Here is an 18315-nt window from a genome sequence, read left to right as displayed (position 1 = left end):
ATCTTTATGAATGTATTCTTCACGTTGTGAAAAAGGAAAATTATCATCAGTGCATTTGAACATTCTAGCTCACAGATGTTGGGCAAAGAACAGTGAGGTCAACTGCAGATTCAAATACCTACTCCTCTATCTGTGAGGGAGTAACAGAGCAGCAAGTTTAGCAGTGTATCGGAGTAAACTGAGAACCCTAAATCTGTGAGAAAAGATCAACCAGACTACGGGTTAGTGAAGAGATTTATAATTCCCAAGATTGATAAATAACCTTCTAAAAATGAAAAAATACTATGTATATATTTTCTGCTTAGATAGACTCGCAATAGTTTAATGTATAAAATTATTCAATCAATCAATCAATCATTTGTAGAGCGCATTACTCACCCGCAAGGGTCTCATGGTGCTAAGGGGGGGAGCTGCTACTGCTCGAACAGCCAGGTCTTGAGGAGTCTCCTGAAGGTCAGCAGTTCCTGGGTCTGTTGCAGGTGGATGGGGAGGGTGTTCCATGTCTTGGTGGCGAGGTGGGAGAAGGATCTGCCACCAGTGGTCGTTCGGTGTATGCGTGGAACGGTGGTGAGGGCGAGGTCAGCGGAGTGAAGCTGGCGCTTGGGAGTGTAGAAGATGAGTCGTTTGTTGAGGTATGTAGGTCCGGTGTCGTGGAGTGCTTTGTGAGTGTGGGTGAGGAGCTTGAAGGTGATCCTTTTGTTGACGGGGAACCAGGGCAGGTCTCTAATTGGGCAGTGATGTGGCTGTGACGGGGGATGTCGAGGACGAGGCGTGCAGAGGTGTTCTGTATGCGTTGAAGTCTTTTCTGGAGTTTGACTGTGGTTCCTGCATAGAAGGCGTTGTCGTAGTCCAGTCTGCTGGTGACGAGGGCCTGGGTGACCATCCTTCTGGTTCTGGTGGGGATCCATCTGTAGATCTTGCGAAGCATGCAGAGTGTTTTGAAGCAGGAGGAGGAGACGACGTTGACTTGCTGGGTCATTGACAGTGAAGAGGCCATGATGAACCTCAGGTTGCGTGCGTGGTCGGTGGGTGTTGGTGCAGCTCCCAGCGAGGCTGGCCACCAGGAGTCATCCCAGGCGGAGGGGGTGGGGCCGAGGATGAGGACCTCCATCTTGTCCAAGTTCAGTTTCAGGTGACTGTTCTTCATCCATTCGGCTACGGCCTTCATACATTCGTGGCGGGGTCCTTGGTGAGGGAGAGGATCAGCTGGGTGTCGTCAGACTATGAGACGATGTTGAGGTTGTGCGATTGGACGATGTTAGCGAACGGTGCCATGTAGACGTTGAAAAGGGTCAGGCTGAGGGATGATCCTTGGGGTACGCCGCAGGTGATCTTAGTGGCTTCAGATTGAAATGGAGGCCGGCGGACTTTCTGGGTTGTGTCGATGAGGAAGGGGGTGATTCAGTCCAGGGCTTTGTCATGGATTCCTGCATTGTAGAGGCTTGTGCAGAGGGTGTGGTGGCAGACGGTGTCGAAGGTGGCCGAGAGGTCTAGGAGGATGAGGGCCGCGGTTTCACCATTGTCCAGCAGGGTCCTGATGTCGTCGGTGGAGGCAATGAGGGCGGATTCGGTGCTGTGGTTGCTGCAGAATCTGGATTGGGACGAGTCCAGGGTGTCGTTCTCTTCGAGGAAGCAAATCAGTTGTCTGTTGATGCTCTTCTCGATGACTTTCGCCGGGAACAGGAGCAGGAAGATGGGCCGGAAGTTCTTGAGGTCCTTTGGGTCCCCCTTGGGTTTCTTGAGTAGGGCGTTGATCTCAGCGTGTTTCCAGGTGGCGGTCTCAAAGGAGCTATTGAAGATCTTCTGGAGTTGGGGTGCGATGATGGAGCTTGCTTTGTTGAAGATGTGGTGAGGGCAGGGGTCTGACGGTGAGCCGGAGTTGATGGTGTTCATGGTTTTGATGGTGTCTTTGTCGTTGACGTGGTTCCAGGAGAGTAGGAGGCCGTGTGGCTGGGGGGTGGTGGGTCTGGGGGGTTGGTGGCTGTCGTGGGGGTCTGAGTGTTGAAGCTCTCATGGATGTCTCTGATCTTGCAGTGGAAGAAGGTGGCAAGAGAGTCGCATAGGTCTTGTGACGGCGGGATGTTGTTAGTGCTGGAGCTGGGGTTGGCGAGTTCCTTCACAATGTTGAAGAGCTTTTTGCTGTTGTGCGTTGTTGTCAATACGTTCCTTGAAGGAGGTTCTTTTGGCGGTTCAAATGAGTTGGTGGTGCCTGCGGCTGGCGTTCTTGAGGGCCGGTGTCTGTTCGTGGCACCACTTCTTCTCGAGTCTTCGGCAGGTCTGTTTGGATGCCTGGAGGTCAGTGATGAACCAGATAGCCTTTCTGTTGGTCCATCTGTGTGAGGGTTTCTTGATCGGGGCAAGAGTGTTGGCACAGTTGTTGATCCTGTGGTTACGGGCGACTGTGTTGGTGTGATCGGTTGATGGGTCTCGGGCAAGGGTGGTGATTAGCTGGTCTTCAGTGACCTTGCTCCAGCTGCGATGGGGGATTTGTTACGGGTGGTTGTGTGCGGTGTTTTTCTCGAAGGAGAAGTGGATGCAGCGGTGGTCGGTCCAGTGGAGTTCGGTGGTGTGGCTGAAGGTGACATGGTTGCTGGCGGAAAATATGGGGTATGTCTGGCAGAGTGGGTGGGTGTCGTGACGAGCTGTTTGAGTCCAAGGTTGGCGAGGTTGGCGAGCAGGGTGGTGGAGTTGCTGTCGTTGGCATTCTCGAGGTAGAAGTTCAGGTCTCCTGAACAAGTTTTGAGAGGCTTTGTTGATCATTCACACATATATTATTAATGGTGATTTATGACTGCCTTTTACTTATAGTGTTCCTCCCTACCCTTGTCGGGCCACACTGATCCTCTGGTAAGACACTGTTCAGAGTCATGGCTGCCGTGAGGTGGTCTTAGAATGCACTGATCCTGAGGATTTGTTGGTCCTGTCAGGGAATTCACAGAGCTCTGCTGACTCTACAAACATTTGCAAACAGATGCTATTGTTCCCTGATTTTCTTTGGATGCTTAATCTTTTTTACTTAAATTATAGTAATCCATTTCTGATTCTAATCTGTGGATAAGAGTGCTAATGGAAAGCCACACGACAATTCCTGAATTCCAGTGGAGGAAACCTCACATTACACCATTCCCAAGGCTCTTTCTTCAGCTTAAGGTTTGTTTGGGTGTGGTGTCATCTTAAAGATTATGAGGGACCAGGGCAAGACATGTTTTAAGGGCCCCCTGTCTGGAACAACTTTGTATTTTCTGACCCCTTTTCTGCCAAATATAGCCCTATGATGCCAAACAATATTGATTAATACATTAAAGATTGAGTTTGATAAACAGACGGATATGAGATAGAGAGGAAATTCACTTTCCCAGGGGACCGCTACTTTGCACATGCCTTAAAACATCTCTGTTTAGGTGTTGGAGATGGAATTGACGTAAAAGCCAAAGTGTGTGTATGTTGCCTTTTGGTTCCCAAGACCTGTCTTCCAGCCCATATCTTTTCCATTCAATTAGATAGCACAGTCTTCCTTTAATTCTCTGTGATTCTAGGATGATCCGACCTTCAAATTCAGATTGACCATCAATTAAAATGAGAGCCAGGTGTGATATTCTTTGTGGAATTTCTTGTACAGTCTTAACCAATGAGACATGAAATACACGGTGGATTGGCAAAGTGGAAGGCAAATCCAATTTGACTGCTACTGAATTTACTATCTTAACCAAAGTGAATGTTCAGAAGAACTTCGGGTGAAATGTATTCTTCCCTTGCAATGAGGTGGTTGGTAGATAACAAGTTTGGTTGGCTGCGGGAGAGAATGTATCCTAAAATATCCGCTGCACCTCCTTCACAACTGTGCCACTACAGGAGTTGCCACCCTGGGTGAGACCACAAAGTTCTTTTCCCTCTTTGCAGTGGGCTTTAATACGAGGAGTAGGTAGGAAATACCTGTCTCACCTAGTGCATTTCAGCACACATATATAAATACTAGGATCCATACAGAGCCCTGAGGAATGCCCCAACAATATCCATGGTTCAAACGTTGGCAGAAACATGTTGGCACTTTTTAGGATGATAGGGCCATTACACTCATAAAACTTCAATGTATTTTCTTTCATATGTACGGTACCACCCATCAATGGAAATTCCTTTGGCATACCCAATGGTATTTTCAATTTGAACTGGAACCCTGCAATGTCCAGGAATTTAGTGAATTTTAAGAACTCCCTCACATGTTATGTAGAGTCTGCCTTGGTAGTACCATCTTGCCAGGGTTTGGTGAGGGAGCCAATAGTCAAGCATGCCACATTACAGGGGTGAGGCTTTCTCATCCAACAATAATGAATTGTCAGTTTGAGCCTTTGACTTGTTATCAAGAGAAATCTCTCTTTCGTAGGGAGTATGCCTTACCTTTTGTGTGGTGAATTTGTTGATAACCACACTGAGAGCCTGATTCATAAATGTAAGCTTACACTTTTGTTTAAGTTTACTATTTGTTTGGTATTTGCAAACTACAACTTTGATTTTATTAATAGTAATTTTACGATTGGGGAGACTCCGCTCTCCTGGCAGAGACTCCAAACATAAAAAAATGCCTGTCCTATCTTTTTATGTGTGGAGTTCTCCACCCCAAGTGCATGGTATAGGTCATGGAATAAGGAGTCAGTCCATAAATCTCTTTTCAGAGGACTCATCTAGAGTGTATATAATGTAGGTTAGTCAAAGACAAATGTTTTCATAATTTCCAATGAGCATATATGGGGATCATTTTAGTAATTGTGGATTTCCGGGATAGCTGATTATGCTTCCCCCTGTATTGCATACCTTTAAGACAGTATTAGACTTTTTTGACTTGTGACGTAAAAATTATATGCAGCTCATATTCTTTTGAAGACCAGCTGTTGTAAGATGCCCACATCTGATGTTTTGCAATAAGAATATTAAGGTCACTGTATGTCATTTTTCAGAACTGATTTCCTTTCTGTCATTTGCTTATGTATTTTGGCAGAGTCTCTAGTCCCCATATTTCTCAAATATGATTTCCAGTGACCCAGAGCACCTGTGGAGAGGGCACAGATGTTAATTTAATTACAGAAATTCAATGAATTTGGTTAATAACTTCCTTCTTCCATTTGACAAAATCTATTGAAGTGAGCCCATCCTCCAAATCCTTGTTTTTGGCATCTTGATCTTCAGATCCAGATATAATGACATTGGACGATGATCAGAATTGCTACCAACTTCAAGTTCACAGCTGTATTGGTTTAAAACTGAACTGGTGTGTGTACGAAATGAGTCGATTAACGCTTCTGTACAATGTGGGTAAGATAAATAGATATATTCCCTATCTGTTGTATGCAGAAGCCTCCATGGTTCAGTAAGAAAGTAATCTGTCAGATGGCCCTTGAATAGGCCTATATCACTTTCATCTCATAAGTCTTTAATCCCTGAACGGTCCAGAATCAGATCAGGTGGTAGGTCCCAATCTCCACCAGTAACTACCTACTGTTTCAAATAACTCCAAGTTTGTGTGGAGCCTTGAAAAAAAGGTTGATTTTATATCATTAAAGGATTAGGCTGAGCCTTCTTCGAGAGTGTGACCTTGTATCAGAATCATAACAAATACATGTCTGTCTGTCGGATCCAACCATTTTGTCTGGAACTTGGCTGAGAGTGTCTTGTGCAGGAAAATTCCCCCACATTTTCCTGGAGGCAGGGACCCAGTGGCAACAGCTTAATTCTCAAATTTGGAATAAAGAAGCAGATGTCACACTCACCACTCAACTGAAGTCCCAGATATTCTGCAGGGGTGATGCAGATCCTCACACTCCACTCCAGGCAAACTCTCAAACCAAGGAAGAAATACCTGAGCTGGTAGATGTTCCAAAGAGGAAGTAGAGCTATGATGAGAAGAGTGAGAGAAAAGGGAGTGTGGTAGTCTGCTCGTGTGACCTTTTTTCGTGGTCTTTCTTTGATGGGTATACCTTAACTTCAAACGTTTCCTTGCTTAGTGCAGTTTGGTGCCAGTCATTTTTGGAGTTACCTGAAAGTGTATGAGCAACAAATTACTAAATAATTCTACCAGTAATAATACTTAATGCCATTTAATCCTCTAAAAAACATGCATACCTCTTTTCAAGATTGTTCAAACATTGAATAACCTGCAGTCTCTTTAAAATTGAATTATTTTACCTTGTTTTGCTGTAAATGGCTCATCCAAGCCTTTCCCTATTTGTTTTAGTTAGCCATCAAAAGAAAACATAGTCATCTTTCCAAATGCAACCTAGTTTTTTATTTCTTTTTATTTAACAGTTCAGCCAACAAAGATACACATCAAGTGACATACTCATAGATTCCCGATGTTTCTCAATGACATTCCATACATTTGAAAATATTACACAGTTGTAGCAGTTGGTGGATCAAGGGGACTCGCGCACTTCAGCGTCCTCTTGATGGGCCGATGGGGCACAGATATCTCCCCTGTAGTGATTCCAAGCCTCCCAGACCCTACCCCACTTCCCTGGGCACCCCCTGGCAGAGTAGACTGACCTCTCCGTAAACATACACCAGTCCAGGTCTTCTGCCCATTTTTCAATCCGAGGTGGCTGGCTAGCCCCCCACAGTTGGGCAATATTGCGCTTCATTATCATGAATGCCAACGTTGTCCATTGTGTTTTATGCGTGTTCAGGTCTGTGGGCTCCCAGACATTCAGGATGCACCTGCGGGCCTCTGGCTGCAAGTCTATCCCCAGGAACGCCCTCAGCATGTGGTGTATCTCTCCCCAATATGCTTGTATGCTTTGGCAGTGCCACAGTATATGAGTGAAGGTCCCTAATTCCCCACATCCCCTTCTGCACTCTCCACTCTCTGAACAACCCATCTGGACCAGACAGGGCCCTGTGACATATGACCTGTGAAGTATCTTAAGTTGCACCAGTCTCAGCCTCATCTGTATTGCCACCACTCGCGGGGAATAGACCGCCACCTGCCTGTCCTCATTGTCTAGCTCTAGACCGTCGTCATTCCAGTAGCGTTGTATTTTAATTAATGGATCCTCCATGTTATTTATCAGTTTCTTATAAATCTCGGGAAGATGGCTGTCTAGCACCCTGTCCTCTAGGGGAGAAGCGTCTGGGAGCGTTGTGCCCCTAGGGATGTGCATGAGCAACGCATGTCGGACCTGAAAGTAACAGAAGTGCTCACTATCGTTCAATTTATACTGCAACTTAAGGGAATCAAATGTGTGTATTGTACCCTTCTTCCAGATATCTCTTATGTGTGTGATCCCTATAAGGTCCCACATATCAAACTAGGCCTGGGCTAAAAATCCGTTCCGCTCGCGGAAATTGCGATAATTTGACATTTTCGTGTTCCGCGGAGAGCGCGAAAATGTCAAAATTTCCGCAATCCGCATTTTACCAGAAATTTTTTGCTTGCTCGCGTTGTAAAATAATACATTCTCGCGTGGGCGCGATCGCCTTACCTGAATCTCCGCGTTCGCCGACAAGTTTTCCCGATCCGGTCGCGTTCTCCACTAGATGTTGGATTGTTGGCGCCCGCAGTAACGTCATTCGTCACGCGATCACGTCTTTCTTCTCGCGATCATGCACCTCGAGACAAGTGAAAACAAGATGGCCACGCCCGCCAGCAACCGCATGGGTAAGTTGGCTATCCGCGACCACGCAGAAAATACCGCGAATGGGCTGGAAAAAAACTTCCACATCTTCGCGATATTTCCGCGTGTTTGCGGAGATTTTTTACATTTTCGCGATAATTTGCAAAAGTGAATTTCGCAAATTCCGCCCACCCCTATATCAAACCCCTTGGACTTCCAGAGACTTCCCAACTTCTCCGAGCTCCACAGCGGGGTGGCCAGTGTGAACTTCCCTTCCCATTTAAGGTGTCTGTTAACCGCATGCCACACCTGGACAGCATGCACCGTAGGCCCTGTAAGTGGAAATCTGCGGGGCCCGGCATATAGCGCTCTGGTATTTTCTCCTCCCGGTAGCTGCCATCGGTCCATAGCGAATCCAGGGTCATTTGGCCGCCCGTATATCACGTGATTAACAACCGCCAACTGGGAATCCCAGTAATATTTCCTTAAGTCGGGCAATCCTATTCCCCCATCATACCAGGGGAGTGTGAGTTTAGAAAACGCTATGTGGGGTTTACCATCCCAAAGCAGCTGCCTCTGAAGGGCCTTTATTTCCCTAAAGTAAGACGCAGGGACCGGATCCATCGCGCTCTGGAGCGCGTATAAAAACCGGGGCAGAGCCATCATTTTAAAAAGTACTGCTCTGCCCTGCATAGAGAGCAGGAGAGCTTTCCAGCGCGCCACGTCATTCCTGAATCTCGACAGGGGACGGCTCAGATTGCTAGTGTAGCGGAGTTTCGGATCAAGTGTTATGTAGATGCCAAGGTATCTAAAGCCTTCATGCGCAATCTGTATCGGGCATGCGTCAGGAACGACCGGCGGGTCACCCCTAAGGACATAGAGCACCGATTTGGACCAATTTATCGCAAAGCCTGAGTGCCTCTCAAAAATCGCCAACACGTCTAAAAAACAGGTCAGGGACCCCCTCGGGTTAGTGAGATAGAGCAGAATGTCATAGGCATAAAGTGAGATTATGTCTTCCCATTCCAATGATCGCAGTCCATGAATAGAACGGTCCTGTCGGACCCACACTGCCAATGGCTCCAAGGCATGGGCAAAAAGGAGTGGGGACAGGGGACAACCCTGCCTGGTGCCCCTGCTCAGATGGAAATCGGGGGACCTGCGGTTGTTCACTACCACTAAGGCCATTGGAGTAGAATACAGGAGGCGTATCCAGCCCGTGGATTCCAGGCCGAAACCCAGTTTGTCCAACACTGCGAAAAGATAGGGCCACTCGACCATATCGAATGCCATAGTGGCGTCCAATGATACCAACGCCGCCGGCTCCTGAATTGTTGGAGTCCTACCCAGAACTCCGTGCAGCCGTCGCAGGTTGAGGGCTGTATTTCGATGTGGCATAAAGCCCGACTGATCTGAATGGATCAAGTGGGTGATGACTTTAGCCAATCTTGTTGCCAGCAGTTTTGCCAGGACTTTGGGTTCTACATTTAGCAACGAGATAGGTCTATAAGAGGAGCAGCTTGTCTTAGGCTTGCCTTCCTTGTATATAATCACTATGTTGGCCACCCGCTGATCGTAGGGAAGTTGCCCCCTCTCCTTGCTTTCTTCAAACATAGAACGAAGAAATGGAGCGATTCTATTGGACCTCAATTTATAGAGCTCTATAGGAATGCCATTGGGCCCCAAGGCTTTCCCGGAGTGTATTCCTCTGATGGCTTGTGCCATCTCAACATCGGTGAGCGGGGATTCCAAATAGTCTCTATTTTCGCCTGATAAGATGGGTAGCTGGATATCTCTGATCATCTCCCTATTGTCCGCTTCTGTAAACGCACCCGCCGTACTATACACCCCCGATAATATGCCGCGAACGCATCCGCTATAGCTTGCGGGTCCGTAATAGTTCCAGAGTTCTCCACCTCTATCTCTGGCACCAGCCTCGACGCCCATTCCCTCCTTTCCAGCCATGCAATCAGCTTTACCGCTTTGTCTCCATGTTCGTATATTCTGCTCTGAACCTCTCCGTTCTGCGCCCTGGCTCGGTCTCTGGCAATGCTACCGAACTCGTCTTGCCGTAATTTCAAACGGTGAAGGCCCTCAGGGGTCACCGCCCGAGACACCTCCCCTTCTAATTTTAACACTTCCTCTTCTGCTTTTTCCAAATTGGCCTGCCGTTCCCTCTTTTTCCCTGCAATCAGGGATGGAGCCTCCCCCCGAATGACGGTCTTATATGCCTCCCACAAGGTCTGTGCTGAGTCCACCGTGCCCTGATTCTCCTTAAAGTATTTATCTGTGGCTGTGACTATGCTTTTCTTTGTCGAAGGGTCCCTCAAGTGCCCCCGGTTGATAGGAGCTATCCTGCCTGCATTCGTCTGGTCAAATTCCATTTTGAGCTAGATGGGGGAGTGATCCGAGACACCCCTACCCAGATGACGCACTTCCCGGAGGGCATGGGCCTGAGTGGCCGGGACCAGCACATAATCTATCCTTGATAAACTATAGTGCGCGCATGATACATGTGTATATTGCGCTCTGTCTGGATTGTGCACCCGCCAAGCATTTATTAGCCCCATTGTGTCCAGAAAGTCAGGAAGCCACCTTTGCGCCGGTCTCAACATAAGGGCGGGATGCCGGTCTAATTCACCATCCATTACCGTGTTGAAGTCACCCCCTAACACCAGGAGGCCCAGGGGCAGCGTTAGGAAAATTGAGCCCAGATCCTGAAACGTATCCGATTGAAGGCCAGGTGGGACTTAAGTGGAGACAAAATTGGCTGTTTTCCCTTCCCACTGACCAGATATACCAATATACCTACCCCTCTGGTTGGACCATGTGGCCTGAATAGTCAGGGGGAATCAGTTTTTAATGAATATGCCGACCCCCCTCGACCCTGTGGTGAATCCTGCATGTGCCACCAGCTTATAGCCCCCTTTATGGAGGGCCACGCATCTATTACCAATTGGGTGTGTCTCCTGCAAATGTACCACGTCTGGAGAGTGCCGTCTAATATACTGACTAACCATCCACCTCTTTATTTTGTCACCTAGACCGTTCACATTCCAACTCAGTACACTTATCCATGATCCCCGTCTATCACTCGTCATTGGATTGGTATAGAAATGTCACAAGCACTCCGCTGTCACTTGATGCTGTCAAAACAATGAAAACTACAACCATTCTCACAAACAGTGCGATCCCAAAAACAAGGATTGCCGCTAACCCCATCCCCCTCCCTCTCCCCCCTCCCTGCACACCTGCACGTGGCTTCCGCCCATCCCCAACTTGCAGTGTGCCTGTCGCCCCACACTCTATATCTACTGTTTAACTAAAGGTAGTAATGAGGAGGAAGGCCGGTGTCCCGTCTCCCCACCCAGCCCAACTCAAAATAGTCTACCTGAAGCCGATGCAGCCCATTAATGTCATATAGTCTCAGGGGTTAAATGGGGGAATCAGCCGTGAGTCAATCCCCAATACCTAATAGTACACAATAGTCCCTTGCATCTGCGGTCCCATTCAGTCCTGCTCCATTTTCTGTCCCAGCGACGACTTGACTCCGTCTATGGCTGCCATTATATCAAGCAACGTTGGTTCGATTGGAGGGCCCAAAGAGTCCCCCCCCCACCGATATTACATGTCTTGAGTCTGCAGGGGAGCCCTTAGGCATTGTATATCGGTCTAATTTGTTGGTCTGGACCTGCCTCGCTCCTTTAGATGACCTTGGCTAGTGCTTGTCGACTTCTGGTTTGGTCGCCATCGGAAGAGCTACTCCCCGAGCATGTCAGCACCCTTTCCTCCTGCAAAGAGTTATAGGGGGTCTAGGCCGGGTCCACAGGGCAAGCTATCCACAGCTGCGTTTCTCTGTCAAGGTGGATCCAAGCTGGCCCAGTCCCAGGGCACTCCGTGCTCCCACGCAGTGTGTTAGTGCACGACCTCCAGCGCCCTAGGAGCAGCCCTATTTGCACTGACGCTGGGACTCCCCGCATCCTACAGTCAACACCTCCTTGGCCAGCCCCGCTCCTCAGTGATGGTCCAAGTCAGCGGGGGGCCCACTGTCCCTCGGCCAGCCAATCAAGAGTCCGGACTGGGCTTCCGACCTCCGCCACTGGGATTCCACCTCTCAGTTAGCCAATCTGCCCCTGCGACCCTCTCTGGTGGCTGTCTTACCAGTATGCCACCTCTCAGGTGCCGTATCTCACTCTTCAGGGCGCACAGTACATTTCCCCTGCAATATACCCTGGATGTAGAAAAATGGGGGGAGGGACCAAGAACCTGCATCCCTCCACGCATCCCCTCGCCCCCTCAGGGTTCCGCTGTGGCCTCACCGCATTCTCCCGGCTCTCTGGGCCTTTAACTCACAGCCGCTACTCCGGGGATCACACGCGAGGGGGGCCTCACCAGCGCTCCCCCACTCATCTCTATCGCCCCTGACGATTCGTCGCGGCTGCCCCCCGCCGGCATCCGGAGGCCAAAGCAAGACCGGCGACTTCCGGTTTGCGGCCCCGGTGTTGTTAAATTATGGTCCGGCCACAGCCCACACTCGAGCCCCTGGCTCCAGCGGCGATACAGGCCCCGACTTTGGATCTCCGTATCTCCAGCCCCCGGTGTCGCAGCGGGGCCAGAGTTGCCGTCGGGAGCGCCGCTGGTCCTCAACTATCGGGCGGTTTGCTCCAGAATCAGGATGGGTGTCAGGATCTTGTGGCTGGGGGACGGGTGCCATGGAGCCGAGATCTTATGCACCCATCTTTGGCCGGCGCGTGGCTCCTCTGTAACCTAGTTTTTAAATAACACCAGTTTCTTTATCTTTTACTAGTCTAAGCATAGACAAGCCTATTTCAGGTGTACTATGATACTACCATTAATGCAGTAGCTCAGGTTTTAGTCTGTTGAGTCACAGTCACTGTGTTCTAGTTATCTTTACCCTTTGTTTTCAAGAATTAATGCACTAACCTGCGAACCCCTTTGAAGGTAGCTGAGTCTGATAAATTGCCTTACTTGTAACTGTTGGTTATTTTATCTTTTCAAATTTCAGTCCACAAGTGGCCACATCAAAAAGAAGAGCTGCTCTAAGTATGAATTCTCATTGGTTAATTAATCTGTAGCGCTCAAACTTTTTCTGGAGTTTTGTTTGTCAGTATGTCAGCAGCAGAAGTGGTTCCTCAATCGCAAACAGAAGGCTTTGTGTTTGGCATTTACACCCATGGCTAAATAATGGCCCCCAAGAATCGTGTTCTTGTTGAAATGTTGCGAGTTCTTACAAACTTTTGAATGCTCTGTTCAGTGAATAATAAAAGTGTTATGGCACTTTCTTGTCCAATGAAAGGTGGTTAGGCTCAAAGGTGTGGCGAGGCAGAGGGCAATCCAAATGGCACTCTTGAAGTTAGGCACCCACTAGCAATGGTACAGGGACATAGGGTCTATGACATATGTATGGAAATGGCGAGTGACTTAAAGAAGGCTCAAGGCACACCAGTTGCATCCTGTGAGGGCAGTGGCCACAACAGCAGAGATCACCTTCCCAACCCACAAGCATTTCAGATTCTGACCACTATGTGTGTCCTGCAGGAGGGCAATGTCTGGTTTGCCAGGGGCAAAACACAAATCCTTTTCCCATTTTTAAAATTAGAATTGACATTAACAGTTTGGGACCATATTGAAATGTCTGTGATCATGGACATTGTGTGCGATTAGTGCTATAGTAAATGGAAAACATTTTACAGAATAGCAAAAAAGGTCCAGGAGCAGATTAAGGAAGCAAAAATGATGATGCGTAGGTTCTTTGTAATGTGAAAGTGCAAGCACTACTATTCAAACCGAAAACTATTGTAGCACTCAGATGTTTTAAGTCTGAGCTTTCTGTGAAGCTGCAATGAGGGTGCACCTGTATAACAGTAGGTACAAGTAGAAAAAAATAAAAATAAACTACTGTCTATTTCTGGACTGTGCTTGCTGTTCCAAATAGTAATTACAGTTTGAGATGGGAGTTACTGTCTTTTTTCACAGTAACTGTAGCAAATGGTCCAGCATCCATGTCGGGAATTACAGCAAAGATAAGTGATTGGTGGAGTGGGTCATGACTAACAGAGGAAGATATGTAAATTGGTGACTGTTCTAGGCTTTCAAGGAAACCTTTGAGCTCCTGAGGGTCACAAAACTCTCTGCATCTGCTGTTTATTGTAACAAGAATCAATGCTGGGGAGAGGAAACTATATAGAAGTTCATGTTGCCTGACCAAGGGAAATAGAGATAGAAATGTACTCTTGTTTAGGCTACTTCAAGAAGAGAAGTCAGCAGCTGATTAGAGTTTATGATCTTTGTAAGTGAAATGGCCATGTCTTTTATTAGTCTGCAGGATCAGGTGTGCTTGCTGTTAAAAAAAGAAGGCACATTGTGATCAACCTAAAAAAGTGTTTTTCGTTATGTTTTTGACAAATAAATTCACTCTCTGAAATTCTAGTGGTGGTCTGAAACTCAATGTTAAGGAGATGTGGCAGGAAAGGAGAGGGAATCCAATCATAACACTTATCTCATCATTTTCAGGAATTCCATACACACAGACATTATCTCTCCTGTTTCTACTTTCATGTTCTTATGTACATTCCACAGTCCTGACCACTAGCAGTTGTCATAGTCCATTCTAGGGTCTCCGATCATTTTTCAGAACTGCAAGTTGAGACCTAAATGCAGATTCTTATACATTTCCAACGTCAAATGTTTCACTGCATTGATGGAAGTCTTAGTGTCCTGCAATTCTTAAATTAGTGTATCAAAGGTGATCATCCTCACATCTTTCTCAGTGCTGTCTTTTGTTTTCTTGTATCCACTGTTATTGCTTCTGAAAATAATAATTGACTGGATGAATTATATCCAGAAATTTGCTTAGCTGCCACAGCCTAATGAGAAGGGAAGTCGTTTGTGGTGTTGCTAAACAAGTTCAGGCTGGACTGTTCCCATGAGGCACAGGATCAGACGGATTTGCATATGGCCATGTCTGAACTGGGGTGGCGGAGTAAGCTAAAGAATGATGATGGATTAAACCCAGATCAGTTGACTGGGGGTGAGTGGTTGCACTGTTCAACACTCCGTCCATCATCCCCTTTGGTTTTGCTTTGTTCTCCCTAAGTTGGCAGGGTATGTCCAGATGTGGGTCCCTTGCTCACTTTGCCACTGGATTCAAGCTAGCCTGGCTGATGACGGATGATTAGCTGTCCCAGGATGCTTGTTTCCGGTCCAGGGAAGACATGGTTTGGCAGTTTGGGCTGGACTGTTCCCATGAGGCACAGGGTCAGACTGATTTGCATATGGCCATGTCTGAACTGGGGTGGAGGAGTGAGCGAAAGAATGATGATGGATTAAACCCAGATCAGTTGACTGGGGGTGAGTGCCTGCAATGTTCAACACTCCATCCATCATCCCCTTTGGTTTTGCTTTGTTCGCCCTAAGTTGGCAGGGTATGCCCAGACGTGGGTCCCTTGCTCACTTTGCCACTGGATTCAAGCTAGCCTGGCTGATGACGGATGATTAGCTAGAAACCTGTCCCAGGATGCTTGTTTCCGGTCCAGGGAAGACATGGTTTGGCAGTTCGGGCTGGACTGTTCCCATGAGGCACAGGGTCAGACTGATTTGCATATGGCCATGTCTGAACTGGGGTGGCGGAGGGAGCTAAAGAATGATGATGGATTAAACCCAGATCAGTTGACTGGGGGTGAGTTCTTGCAATGTTGAACACTCCGTCCATCATCCCCTTTGGTTTTGCTTAACAAAAGGCAGATAGCAAAAAGTATTGTGAGGCACTGGTGCACCAGCAGTCATAATTAGTCTACAAGTGTGTGATTCTTCCGATGTCAATGCGCGGGGAGCATGTCCCTGGGCTCCACCTGAACCCAGTCCACGACAGACCTTCCGATACACCTCAGCACCCAGTGTACCAACCATACATCACAGGAATTCCAGAATCCCATCTTTTGGTTGCTGCCCTCCATTTGTTCATCTGTGCTGTAGGTTCGCTGCTGCAGAATTATCAGCTCCACATGCAAGAGGTGAATTACTGGTAAAAGCAGCAGCACCAGCTCCTCTCAAGTCCAATTGCTGCCCGCCTGGGGACCTCTGCGATGGGGGTGTTGAAAGAGCCTTTATGACAGGTTCAGTGGCTGCTCAGAAAGCAGAGTCAGACAAGCAAAGAAGGCAGCAGAAACTAGCCTCAAATTAGGCACAAGGGTAGCAAAATCGCTAGTTCTATTACAATATTTCTTTTCATGAACATATTTTATTGAAGTTAATGCATAGGAGAACATCACAACACACTCAGCAAGAAAGGTCACATCTTGTAATTGCACAGCGTATACACAGAGTTAGTATGGTGTCCCATAGCAAAGCAACAGGAACGTTGGCCATAGCATATTCGCCCTCAAACAGTACAATCCATTTATTGGCCCAACCATTTCCCCCATACTTGGTTATGCTTAAGGGGGCAACCCCTGCCTTCGTGTATTGACCTCTTCTGCAGGGCACACTATCTACCCCCCCGGCGCCACTGTGCAAGAGTGGGCGGAGAAGATGACCTGCATCGGGCAGCGAGGTCATGTTTGGCCACCTTAATAGCTGTCCCCAAGAATGAGTGGTCCGCCCTCATACCTCCAGAGCCCTCAAGGACACCTAGCAGCAGCATTAAAGTGGAAAGAGGAACCTTCCATCCCAGCACCTCAGTTAACTCTCTCACCACCAGAGATCAGTACTTTTGAATTATGGAGCACTGCCAAACCACATGATAGAAGTTAGCAGAATTGTCACCACAGTGAGGGCAATAGGGGTTGGGGAGAAGTCTTGCCCAATACATCTTAATTGAGGAGAGATAGGGCAAATATGAATAGTAGGTTTGGACCATGCATAACTTGAAAGATGTCATGGTGGATTTTGGTGCCATCATGGCATCGCGCCAGTCATCGCCTTCCAGTGAGCCTATCCATGCCTCCCACTGGGTTCTAAGGTGGTCCAAGGTACCTGGTGTATTAATTCTCAATGTTTGATATATTTTGGAGACCCACCTGCCCAAGTCACCCATTAGGACTTGGCCACCAGTGGGCTGAATTTGGGGATTGAGGTAGTTTGAACAAGATGGGATGGATGAGCATGTCTCAGTTGAAGATAGATATAAAATTGTGTGAGAGACAGCGTGTATGTAGTCTGAAGTTCTTGATAGGATCTCATGTGTTTTCCCCCAACAGACATCTCCGAGTAGGGAGATCCAGATCAAGTTCCACTGCCCAAAACCTCGCAGGGACGCCACCTCCCTCAACCCACTGCCATGCCAGAGAGGTGTCTCTTGTGTAAGTTTGGCGTCCCATCAAGTGTGGTGTGGAGCTGCCCTCCAAGCCTGTAATGCGAGCTTTGTCACTAATGGAATGATGGAATAATGCAGGGGATGTGGAAACCATATAACATGGATAAGGTTTGGGGGAATCCCATAAGGGTGAGCTATAAATCATATGTGGGTTCTGACCATCCCCTGTTAAACCAATCATGAAAAAACCAGGAGGCGCAATGCCACGTAGAATAAGTAGAGGTTGCCCATCCCAAATCTACCCATAATAGGGACCCCATTGACAGAGTGCAAAGGCAATACAGGTCATTGAGCCACGCCATAAAAAGGAGAATGCAATCCTAACTTGGGTTCAGAGCAGCTATGCAGGAGGGGGAGCAGGCAGATTTGAAAAATTTAGAGGAAACTGGATAGTATCATTATTTTATACAGGGGGATATGTGCCATCACATTTAAAGGAAAAGACTTCCATTTAATAAGATCTGCTTGAGCTTTGGGTGCCAGAGGCTTTATGTTGAGAGACCATGCACATTTGAGGTGCAAGGTGGCCCAGATGCCTAGGTATTTAAAGGATAGACAAAGGATGGGTATGGTATCTTGCCAATTATAACATACTTGGGAGGGGGCCAAGGGCACCACCAATACCGACTTGCAGCTTCAAAGCAAGTAAGGAGGTGGAGGTAACGGGGCCCACTCTGCACTGGCTATTTAGAGAGAAACATCATCAGCCTATAAGGCTATACGATCATCATGACCGCCACTCCACCTCCAACCATAGATCAGCATTTCTACGTGGATGAGCTGGTATAGAGGTTTAATCACAAGCGTGAAAAGATGTGGGGATAGGGGCAGCCCTGTCTGGTACCTTTGTTTATGGGAATAGCCTTGGAGAGGACTCTGTTCATTAAAGCCCACACCGTAGGGTTGGAATAAGAGTTGGGACCATTGTGCTAAAATGACTCCCAATCAAGGCCCATGCCAGCACCAGCTGCAGCTAGCCCCAGTCTCCAGTGTCAAATGCCTTTTCAAAGTCTATTAGAAGCAAGGCCAAATCCAGAGATAGGCGTTGATGGTGGGCCTGGGCCACATGAAGCCTCCGAAGACAGTTGTGCATGCTTTGAGTCAGCATAAAACCACACTGGTCAGGATGAAAAAAAGTGGGTAGGACCTGCGTGAGCCAGGTACCCAAGAGGGACAAAAATGATCATAACTTCGTCATTATTTATAGATATTGGTTGATAGTCGGCACTTGAAGTGGACACAGATTAGCTAACATTAGATTAACACGGAGTGCACCTTCCACCCAATTAGGTATTGATTTCTGCCAGGTAGTATTCTACAGGGAACCCATCTGGACTGGTGGGTCATATCGGGGGCCATCTCTGACAAATGTGTAAAGTG

This window comes from Triturus cristatus, chromosome 5_1 (genome assembly GCF_964204655.1).
Source record: "Triturus cristatus chromosome 5_1, aTriCri1.1, whole genome shotgun sequence".
In the NCBI taxonomy this organism is placed as follows: Eukaryota; Metazoa; Chordata; class Amphibia; order Caudata; family Salamandridae; genus Triturus; species Triturus cristatus.
This window is presented reverse-complemented; position numbering follows the sequence as displayed.